We start from the raw sequence: 10,479 nt of genomic DNA, 5'->3' as shown, positions 1-10,479 counted from the left end.
CCCTCAGCACTGACCTTCCCACAGTGAGGGGCTCCCTCAGCACTGACCCTCCCACAGTGCGGGGCTCCCTCAGCACTGACCTTCCCACAGTGCGGGGCTCCCTCAGCACTGACCTTCCCACAGTGAGGGGCTCCCTCAGCACTGACCCTCCCACAGTGCGGGGCTCCCTCAGCACTGACCCTCCCACGGTGTGGGGCTCCCTCAGCACTGACCCTCCCTCAGTGCGGGGGCTCCCTCAGCACTGACCCTCCCACAGTGCGGGGCTCCCTCAGCACTGACCCTCCCACAGTGTGGGGCTCCTCAGTGCTGACCCTCCCACAGTGCGGGGCTCCCTCAGTGCTGACCCTCCCACAGTGCGGGGCTCCCTCAGTGCTGACCCTCCGACATTGCAGGACTCCCTCTGCACGGACCCTCCCACAGTGCGGGGCTCCCACAGCACCGACCCTCCCACAGTGCGGGGCTCCCTCAGCACTGACCCTCCCACAGTGCGGGGCTCCCTCAGCACTGACCCTCCCGCAGTGCGGGGCTCCCTCAGCGCTGACCCTCCCGCAGTGCGGGGCTCCCTCAGCACTGACCCTCCCCACAGTGCGGGGGCTCCCTCTGCACCGACCCTCCCACAGTGTGGGGCTCCCTCAGCACTGACCCTCCCACAGTGCGGGGCTCCCTCTGCATCGACCCTCCCACAGTGCGGGGCTCCCTCAGCACTGACCCTCCGACATTGCAGGACTCCCTCTGCACTGACCCTCCCACAGTGCGGGGCTCCCTTAGCACTGACCCTCCCACAGTGCGGGACTCCCTCAGCGCTGACCCTCCCACAGTGCGGGACTCCCTCAGCACTGACCCTCCCTCAGTGCGGGGGCTCCCTCAGCACTGACCCTCCCACAGTGCGGGGCTCCCTCGGCACTGGCCCTCCCACAGTGTGGGGCTCCCTCAGCACTGACCCTCCCACAGTGTGGGGCTCCCTCAGCACTGACCCTCCCACAGTGTGGGGCTCCCTCAGCACTGACCCTCCCACAGTGCGGGGCTCCCTCAGCACTGACCCTCCCTCAGTGCGGGGCTCCCTCAGCACTGACCCTCCCACAGTGCGGGGCTCCCTCGGCACTGACCCTCCCACAGTGTGGGGCTCCCTCAGCACTGACCCTCCCACAGTGCGGGACTCCCTCAGCACTGACCCTCCCACAGTGCGGGGCTCCCTCGGCGTTGACCCTCCCACAGTGTGGGGCTCCCTCAGCACTGACCCTCCCACAGTGTGGGGCTCCCTCAGCACTGACCCTCCCACAGTGCGGGGCTCCCTCAGCTCTGACCCTCCCACAGTGCGGGGCTCCCTCGGCACTGACCCTCCCACAGTGCGGGGCTCCATCAGCACTGACCCTCCCACAGTGTGGGGCTCCCTGAGCACTGACCCTCCCACAGTGCGGGGCTCCCTCTGCACCGACCCTCCCACAGTGTGGGGCTCCCTCAGCACTGACCCTCCCACAGTGCGGGGCTCCCTCAGCACTGACCCTCCCACAGTGTGGGGCTCCCTCAGCACTGACCCTCCCACAGTGTGGGCTCGCTCAGCACTGACCCTCCCACAGTGTGGGGCTCCTCGGCACTGACCCTCCCACAGTGCGGGGCTCCCTCAGCACTGACCCTCCCACAGTGTGGGGCTCCCTCAGCACTGACCCTCCCACAGTGCGGGGCTCCCTCGGCGTTGACCCTCCCACAGTGAGGGACTCCTCAGCACTGACCCTCCACAGTGCGGGGCTCTCTCAGCACTGACCCTCCCACAGTGCGGGGCTCCCTCAGCACTGACCCTCCCACAGTGTGGGGCTCCCTCGGCGTTGACCCTCCCACAGTGAGGGACTCCCTCAGCACTGACCCTCCCACAGTGCGGGGCTCCCTCAGCACTGACCCTCCCACAGTGCGGGGCTCCCTCGGCGTTGACCCTCCCACAGTGCGGGGCTCCCTCAGTGCTGACCCTCAGTGCGGGGCTCCCTCAGCACTGACCCTCCCACAGTGCGGGGCTCCCTCAGCACTGACCCTCCCACAGTGCGGGGCTCCCTCGGCACTGACCCTCCCACAGTGTGGGGGCTCCCTCGGCACTGACCCTCCCACAGTCCGGGGCTCCCTCAGCACTGACCCTCCCCACAGTGTGGGGCTCCCTCAGCACTGACCCTCCACAGTGTGGGGGCTCCCTCAGCACTGACCCTCCCACAGTGCGGGGATCCCTCAGCACTGACCCTCCCACAGTGCGGGGCTCCCTCAGCACTGACCCTCCCACAGTGTGGGGCTCCCTCGCGGCCGTTGACCCTCCCACAGTGAGGGACTCCCTCAGCACTGACCCTCCCACAGTGCGGGGCTCCCTCAGCACTGACCCTCCACAGTGCGGGGCTCCCTCAGCACTGACCCTCCCACAGTGTGGGGCTCCCTCGGTGTTGACCCTCCACAGTGAGGGACTCCCTCAGCACTGACCCTCCCACAGTGCGGGGCTCCCTCAGCACTGACCCTCCCACAGTGCGGGGCTCCCTCGGCGTTGACCCTCCCACAGTGCGGGGCTCCCTCAGCGCTGACCCTCAGTGCGGGGCTCCCTCAGCACTGACCCTCCCACAGTGTGGGGCTCCCTCGGCACTGACCCCTCCCACAGTCCGGGGCTCCCTCAGCACTGACCCTCCCACAGTGTGGGGCTCCCTCAGCACTGACCCTCCCACAGTGTGGGGCTCCCTCAGCACTGACCCTCCCACAGTGCGGGGCTCCCTCAGCACTGACCCTCCCACAGTGTGGGGCTCCCTCGGCGTTGACCCTCCACAGTGAGGGACTCCCTCAGCACTGACCCTCCCACAGTGCGGGGCTCCCTCAGCACTGACCCTCCCACAGTGCGGGGCTCCCTCGGCGTTGACCCTCCCACAGTGCGGGGCTCCCTCAGCACTGACCCTCAGTGCGGGGCTCCCTCAGCACTGACCCTCCCACAGTGTGGGGGCTCCCTCAGCACTGACCCTCCCATAGTGCGGGGCTCCCTCAGCACTGACCCTCCCACAGTGTGGGGCTCCCTCGGCACTGACCCTCCCACAGTGCGGGGCTCCCTCAGCACTGACCCTCCCACAGTGTGGGGCTCCCACAGCACTGACCCTCCCCACAGTGTGGGGCTCCCTCAGCACTGACCCACCCACAGTGCGGGGCTCCCTCAGCACTGACCCTCCCACAGTGCGGGGCTCCCTCAGCACTGACCCTCCCACAGTGCGGAGCTCCCTCAGCACTGACACTCCCACAGTGCGGGGGCTCCCTCAGCACTGACCCTCCCACAGTGCGGGGCTCCCTCAGCACTGACCCTCCCACAGTGCGGGGCTCCCTCGGCACTGACCCTCCCACAGTGCGGGGCTCCCTCAGCACTGGCCCTCCCACAGTGTGGGGCTCCCTCGGCACTGACCCTCCCACAGTGCGGGGCTCCCTCAGCACTGACCCTCCCACGGTGTGGGGCTCCCTCAGCACTGACCCTCCCTCAGTGCGGGGCTCCCTCAGCACTGACCCTCCCACAGTGCGGGGCTCCCTCAGCACTGACCCTCCCACAGTGTGGGGCTCCCTCAGTGCTGACCCTCCCACAGTGCGGGGCTCCCTCAGTGCTGACCCCTCCCACAGTGCGGGGCTCCCTCAGTGCTGACCCTCCGACATTGCAGGACTCCCTCTGTACTGACCCTCCCACAGTGCGGGGCTCCCTCAGCACCGACCCTCCCACAGTGCGGGGCTCCCTCAGCACTGACCCTCCCACAGTGCGGGGCTCCCCTCAGCACTGACCCTCCCGCAGTGCGGGGCTCCCTCAGCGCTGACCCTCCCACAGTGCGGGGCTCCCTCAGCACTGACCCTCCCACAGTGCGGGGCTCCCTCTGCACCGACCCTCCCACAGTGTGGGGCTCCCTCAGCACTGACCCTCCCACAGTGCGGGGCTCCCTCTGCATCGACCCTCCCACAGTGCGGGGCTCCCTCCGCACTGACCCTCCGACATTGCAGGACTCCCTCTGCACTGACCTCCCACAGTGCGGGGCTCCCTCAGCGCTGACCCTCCCACAGTGCGGGACTCCCTCAGCACTGACCCTCCCTCAGTGCGGGGCTCCCTCAGCACTGACCCTCCCACAGTGCGGGGCTCCCTCGGCACTGACCCTCCCACAGTGTGGGGCTCCCTCAGCACTGACCCTCCCACAGTGTGGGGCTCCCTCAGCACTGACCCTCCCACAGTGTGGGGCTCCCTCAGCACTGACCCTCCCACAGTGCGGGGCTCCCTCAGCACTGACCCTCCCTCAGTGCGGGGCTCCCTCAGCACTGACCCTCCCACAGTGCGTGGCTCCCTCGGCACTGACCCTCCCACAGTGTGGGGCTCCCTCAGCACTGACCCTCCCACAGTGCGGGACTCCCTCAGCACTGACCCTCCCACAATGCGGGGCTCCCTCGGCGTTGACCCTCCCACAGTGTGGGGCTCCCTCAGCACTGACCCTCCCACAGTGTGGGGCTCCCTCAGCACTGACCCTCCCACAGTGCGGGGCTCCCTCAGCTCTGACCCTCCCACAGTGCGGGGCTCCCTCGGCACTGACCCTCCCACAGTGCGGGGCTCCCTCAGCACTGACCCCTCCCACAGTGTGGGGCTCCCTCGGCACTGACCCTCCACAGTGCGGGGCTCCCCTCAGCACTGACCCTCCCACAGTGTGGGGCTCCCTGAGCACTGACCCTCCCCCCTGTGCGGGGCTCCCTCAGCACTGACCCTCCCACAGTGCGGGGCTCCCTCTGCACCGACCCTCCCACAGTGTGGGGGTCCCTCAGCACTGACCCTCCCACAGTGCGGGGCTCCCTCTGCATCGACCCTCCCACAGTGCGGGGCTCCCTCAGCACTGACCCTCCGACATTGCAGGCCTCCCTCTTCACTGACCATCCCGCAGTGCGGGGCTCCCTCAGCGCTGACCCTCCCACAGTGCGGGGCTCCCTCGGCACTGACCCTCCCACAGTGCGGGGCTCCCTCAGCACTGACCCTCCCACAGTGCGGGGCTCCCTCAGCACTGACCCTCCCACAGTGAGGGGCTCCCTCAGCACTGACCCTCCCACAGTGCGGGGCTCCCTCAGCACTGACCCTCCCACAGTGTGGGGCTCCCTCAGCACTGACCCTCCCACAGTGTGGGGCTCCCTCAGCACTGACTCTCCCACAGTGCGGGGCTCCCTCAGCACTGACCCTCCCACAGTGCGGGGCTCCCTCAGCACTGACCCTCCCACAGTGCGGGGCTCCCTCAGCACTGACCCTCCCACAGTGCGGGGCTCCCTCAGCACTGACCCTCCCACAGTGTGGGGCTCCCTCAGCACTGACCCTCCCACAGTGCGGGGCTCCCTCAGCACTGACCCTCCCACAGTGCGGGGCTCCCTCAGCACTGACCCTCCCACAGTGCGGGGCTCCCTCAGCACTGACCCTCCCACAGTGCGGAGCTCCCTCAGCACTCACCCTCCCACAGTGCGGGGCTCCCTCTGCATCGACCCTCCCACAGTGCGGGGCTCCCACAGCACTGACCCTCCGACATTGCAGGCCTCCCTCTGCACTGACCATCCCGCAGTGCGGGGCTCCCTCTGCATCGACCCTCCCACAGTGCGGGGCTCCCTCAGCACTGACCCTCCCACAGTGCGGGGCTCCCTCTGCATCGACCCTCCCACAGTGCGGGGCTCCCTCAGCACTGACCCTCCCACAGTGTGGGGCTCCCTCAGCACTGACCCTCCCACAGTGTGGGGCTCCCTCGGCACTGACCCTCCGACACCCCCTTCTTTAGTCTCGGCCTGTTCTGGAGCCTGTGTCTGAGGGCAGTGGGAACAGCTCAGCGTTTTGCCGGCTGATGGTGTGGGTTGGGGGTCATAGAGAATGACCATCCCTCATGTTGAATAGGTCTCTGTATGCTGTGCCCTCCCCCTCCCCACCCCCTCCCGGTCTCTCCCGGCCTCGCTCTCTTTATCTGGAGCATCGTTCTCTGAGATTCGAGCTTCATGGAGCACAAGGGGGGCTCTGTTCCGAACAAATGTGAACACAGATGTCCTGGAGGACAATTCCAGGCCTTATCTCTGTCTCCATGCCCCTGGCTTTGATCATGGGGCCTTCTTTCCTCTCTGAGGCCTGTCAATTGTCATGACAACCACACCAGGCCTGGACCTTTACTAGGCCCCTGTGCCCGCTGTCTCTAATCTCCTCCGTCTCTCGTTCCTCTCTCCCACAGTTTGGACACGAGTTGCGGGGAAGCCAAAGGCATGTTATGAATGGAGAAAATGGGAAGAGAGAAAGAGAGAGAGAGAGAGAGAGACAGGGATAAAGGGGTGTAGCGTCACCCCTGGGGACTGATGGGAATGAGATTGAGGGAGAGAGGCAGAGACGTGGGAGTATGAGAGACAGACAGGGAGCGATGGAGATATATCTGAGAGAGAGAGAGAGAGAGAGAGCGAGGGAACGATGGAGAGATTGGAGGAAAGAAAGAAGAGATAGTGACTGGGAGCGAAAGAGAGGTTTGTAGCAAAGGAGAGAGAGAGAGCTGGAGAGTGAAAAAGATATTGCAGCGGAGGAGAGAGAAACGGAGTGCGACAGAGAGATTGCAGTGAAGGAGAGATAGAGAGAGAGACAGAGAGGTGAGAGGAAAAGGGGGAATAGGGAGAGTGAGAGAGAGACAGGGAGTGATGGAGAGATTTTTGTATGAGACATTAGTGGAGAGTGGAGTTGTGCAGCGTGGAAACAGACCCTTCGGCCCATTCTCTCCATGCTGACCCAGATACCCTAACCCCATGAGGTCCGATTTGCCAGCACTGGGCCCAGATCTCTCTAACCCCCTTCTGATTCATGTCCCCATCGTGATGCCTTTTCAATGCGGTCATTGTACCAGCCCACACCCCATCCTCTGGCAGCTCATTCCATACAACTCCCACCCTCTGGGTGAAAAAGTTGCCCCGAAGGTCCCTTCTAAATCTTTCCCCTCTCACCCTAAACCCTCTAGTTCTGGACTCCCCCACCCCAGGCTGCAGACCTCGTCTATTTACCCTATCCATGCCCCTCATGATTTTATAAACCTCTATAAGGTCACCCCTCAGCCTCCGACGCTCCAGGGAAAACAGCCCCAGCCTGTTCAGCCTCTTCCCTGTAGCTCAGACCCTCCAACCCTTGTAAATCTTTTCTGAACCCTTTCAAGTTTCACAACATGCTTGATGTAGCAGGGAGACCAGAGGTGAATGCAGTGTTCCCGAACTGGCCCGAACCAATACAGCCACAACGTGACCCTCCCAACTCCTACACTCAACACACTGACCGATACAGACACAACGTGACCCTCCCAACTCCTACACTCAACACACTGACCGATACAGCCACAACGTGACCCTCCCAACTCCTACACTCAACACACTGACCGATACAGACACAACGTGACCCTCCCAACTCCTACACTCAACACACTGACCGATACAGACACAACATTACCCTCCCAACTCCTACACTCAACACACTGACCGATACAGACACAACGTGACCCTCCCAACTCCTACACTCAACACACTGACCGATACAGCCACAACGTGACCCTCCCAACTCCTACACTCAACACACTGACCGATACAGACACAACGTGACCCTCCCAACTCCTACACTCAACACACTGACCGATACAGACACAACATGACCCTCCCAACTCCTACACTCAACACACTGACCGATACAGACACAACGTGACCCTCCCAACTCCTACACTCAACACACTGACCGATACAGCCACAACGTGACCCTCCCAACTCCTACACTCAACACACTGACCGATACAGACACAACGTGACCCTCCCAACCCCTACACTCAACACACTGACCGATACAGACACAACGTGACCCTCCCAACTCCTACACTCAACACACTGACCGATACAGACACAACGTGACCCTCCCAACTCCTACACTCAACACACTGACCGATACAGACACAACGTGACCCTCCCAACCCCTACACTCAACACACTGACCAATACAGACACAACGTGACCCTCCCGACTCCTACACTCAACACACTGACCGATACAGACACAACGTGACCCTCCCGACTCCTACACTCAACGCACTGACCGATACAGACACAACGTGACCCTCCCAACCCCTACACTCAACACACTGACCGATACAGACACAACGTGACCCTCCCGACTCCTACACTCAACACACTGACCGATACAGACACAACGTGACCCTCCCGACTCCTACACTCAACACACTGACCAATACAGCCACAACGTGACCCTCCCAACTCCTACACTCAACACACTGACCAATACAGACACAACGTGACCCTCCCAACCCCTACACTCAACACACTGACCGATACAGACACAACGTGACCCTCCCAACTCCTACACTCAACACACTGACCGATACAGACACAACGTGACCCTCCCAACTCCTACACTCAACACACTGACCGATACAGACACAACGTGACCCTCCCAACCCCTACACTCAACACACTGACCGATACAGACACAACGTGACCCTCCCAACTCCTACACTCAACACACTGACCGATACAGACACAACGTGACCCTCCCAACTCCTACACTCAACACACTGACCGATACAGACACAACGTGACCCTCCCAACTCCTACACTCAACACACTGACCGATACAGCCACAACGTGACCCTCCCAACTCCTACACTCAACACACTGACCAATACAGACACAACGTGACCCTCCCAACCCCTACACTCAACTGGGACTGTTTGATGGGGGACAGTGTAGTGGGAGCTTTATTCTTTATCTAACCCTGTGCTGTCCCTAGGAGTGTTTGATGGGGGGACAGTGTAGAGAGGGCTTTACTCTGTATCTGACCCTGTGCTGTCCCTGTCCTGGGAGTGTTTGATGGGGGGACATTGTAGAGGGAGCTTTACTCTGTATCTAACCCCGGTCTGTCCCTGTCCTGGGAGTGTTTGATGGGGGGACATTGTAGAGGGAGCTTTACTCTGTATCTAACCCCGTGCTGTCCCTGTCCCTGGGAGTGTTTGATGGGGGGACAGTGTAGAGGGAGCTTTACTCTGTATCTAACCCCGTGCTGCCCCTGTCCCTGGGAGTGTTTGATGGGGGGACAGTGTAGAGGGAGCTTTACTGTGTATCTAACCCTGTGCTGACCCTGAGCTGAGCATGTTTGATGGGGACAGAGATGGTGTTGACGGTGTAGAGGGAGCTTTACTGTGTATCTAACCCCGTGCTGTCCCTGTCCCTGGGAGTGTTTGATGGGGGGGACAGTGTAGAGGGAGCTTTACTGTGTATCTAACCCTGTGCTGACCCTGAGCTGAGCATGTTTGATGGGGACAGAGATGGTGTTGACGGTGTAGAGGGAGCTTTACTCTGTTCAAATATCTAGGGAGTGCTGAAGGAGGTGCGGGTGGCTTGCCCCAGTGCGTGAACAGGAAACGGGAATCTTCCGTCCAACAGAGTGCCCCTGGAGTTGGAGATCTGCTGTTGACCGTTATTTCAGGCTGCGGCCTACACCCACAGGTGGGGGAAAGGTGGGCCGACAGTGGGGAGGTGTTGTGGGCTGGGAAGGTTCGGGGTCTGGCGGGGGGCAGACTCAAGGCCCATCTCCTCGGTGACCAGTGGTGAACTGCTCCCTGTGTGAGGACAGTAGGCCGAGGCTCTACCTCAGCCCTGGGCCGGCCCCGAAGCCTGGGCCTTGCCTCCCTCAGGCCCCACCTGCTGTGCGGGGAACTCGCAGCGAAATAAATGTTTCGGCAAATCAGGAAATGTTCTCTTTCACAACGGGATTTCCTGTTCCAACAGGCATTCTGTGTCAACATATACTTCACCAAGGACTCAACCGATTACTGACTGTCTCCCCCCCCCATCAAACACTCCCAGGGACAGGGACAGCACGGGGTTGGATACAGAGTAAAGCTCCCTCTACACTGTCCCCCCCATCAAATACTCCCAGGGACAGGGACAGCACGGGGTTAGATACAGAGTAAAGCTTCCTCTACACTGTCCCCCCCATCAAATACTCCCAGGGACAGGGACAGCACGGGGTTAAATACAGAGTAAAGCTCCCTCTACACTGTCCCCCATCAAACACTCCCAGGACAGGGACAGCACGGGGTTAGATAGAGTAAAGCTCTCTCTACACTGTCCCCCCCATCAAACACTCCCAGTGACAGGGACAGCACGGGGTTAGATACAGAGTAAAGCTCCCTCTACACTGTCCCCCCATTAAACCCTCCCATGGACAGGGACAGCACGGGGTTAGATAGAGTAAAGCTCTCTCTACACTGTTCCCCCCATCAAACACTCCCAGGACAGGGACAGCACGGGGTTAGATAGAGTAAAGCTCCCTCTACACTGTCCCCCCATCAAACACTCCCAGTGACAGGGACAGCACGGGGTTAGATACAGAGTAAAGCTTCCTCTACACTGTCCCCCCATCAAACACTCCCAGGGACAGGGGCAGCACGGGGTTAGATACAGAGTAAAG

This window comes from Chiloscyllium punctatum, unplaced genomic scaffold, assembly GCF_047496795.1.
Source record: "Chiloscyllium punctatum isolate Juve2018m unplaced genomic scaffold, sChiPun1.3 scaffold_746, whole genome shotgun sequence".
NCBI lineage: Eukaryota > Metazoa > Chordata > Chondrichthyes > Orectolobiformes > Hemiscylliidae > Chiloscyllium > Chiloscyllium punctatum.
The sequence above is the reverse complement of the archived record's forward strand: the minus strand, read 5'-3'. Positions refer to the sequence as shown.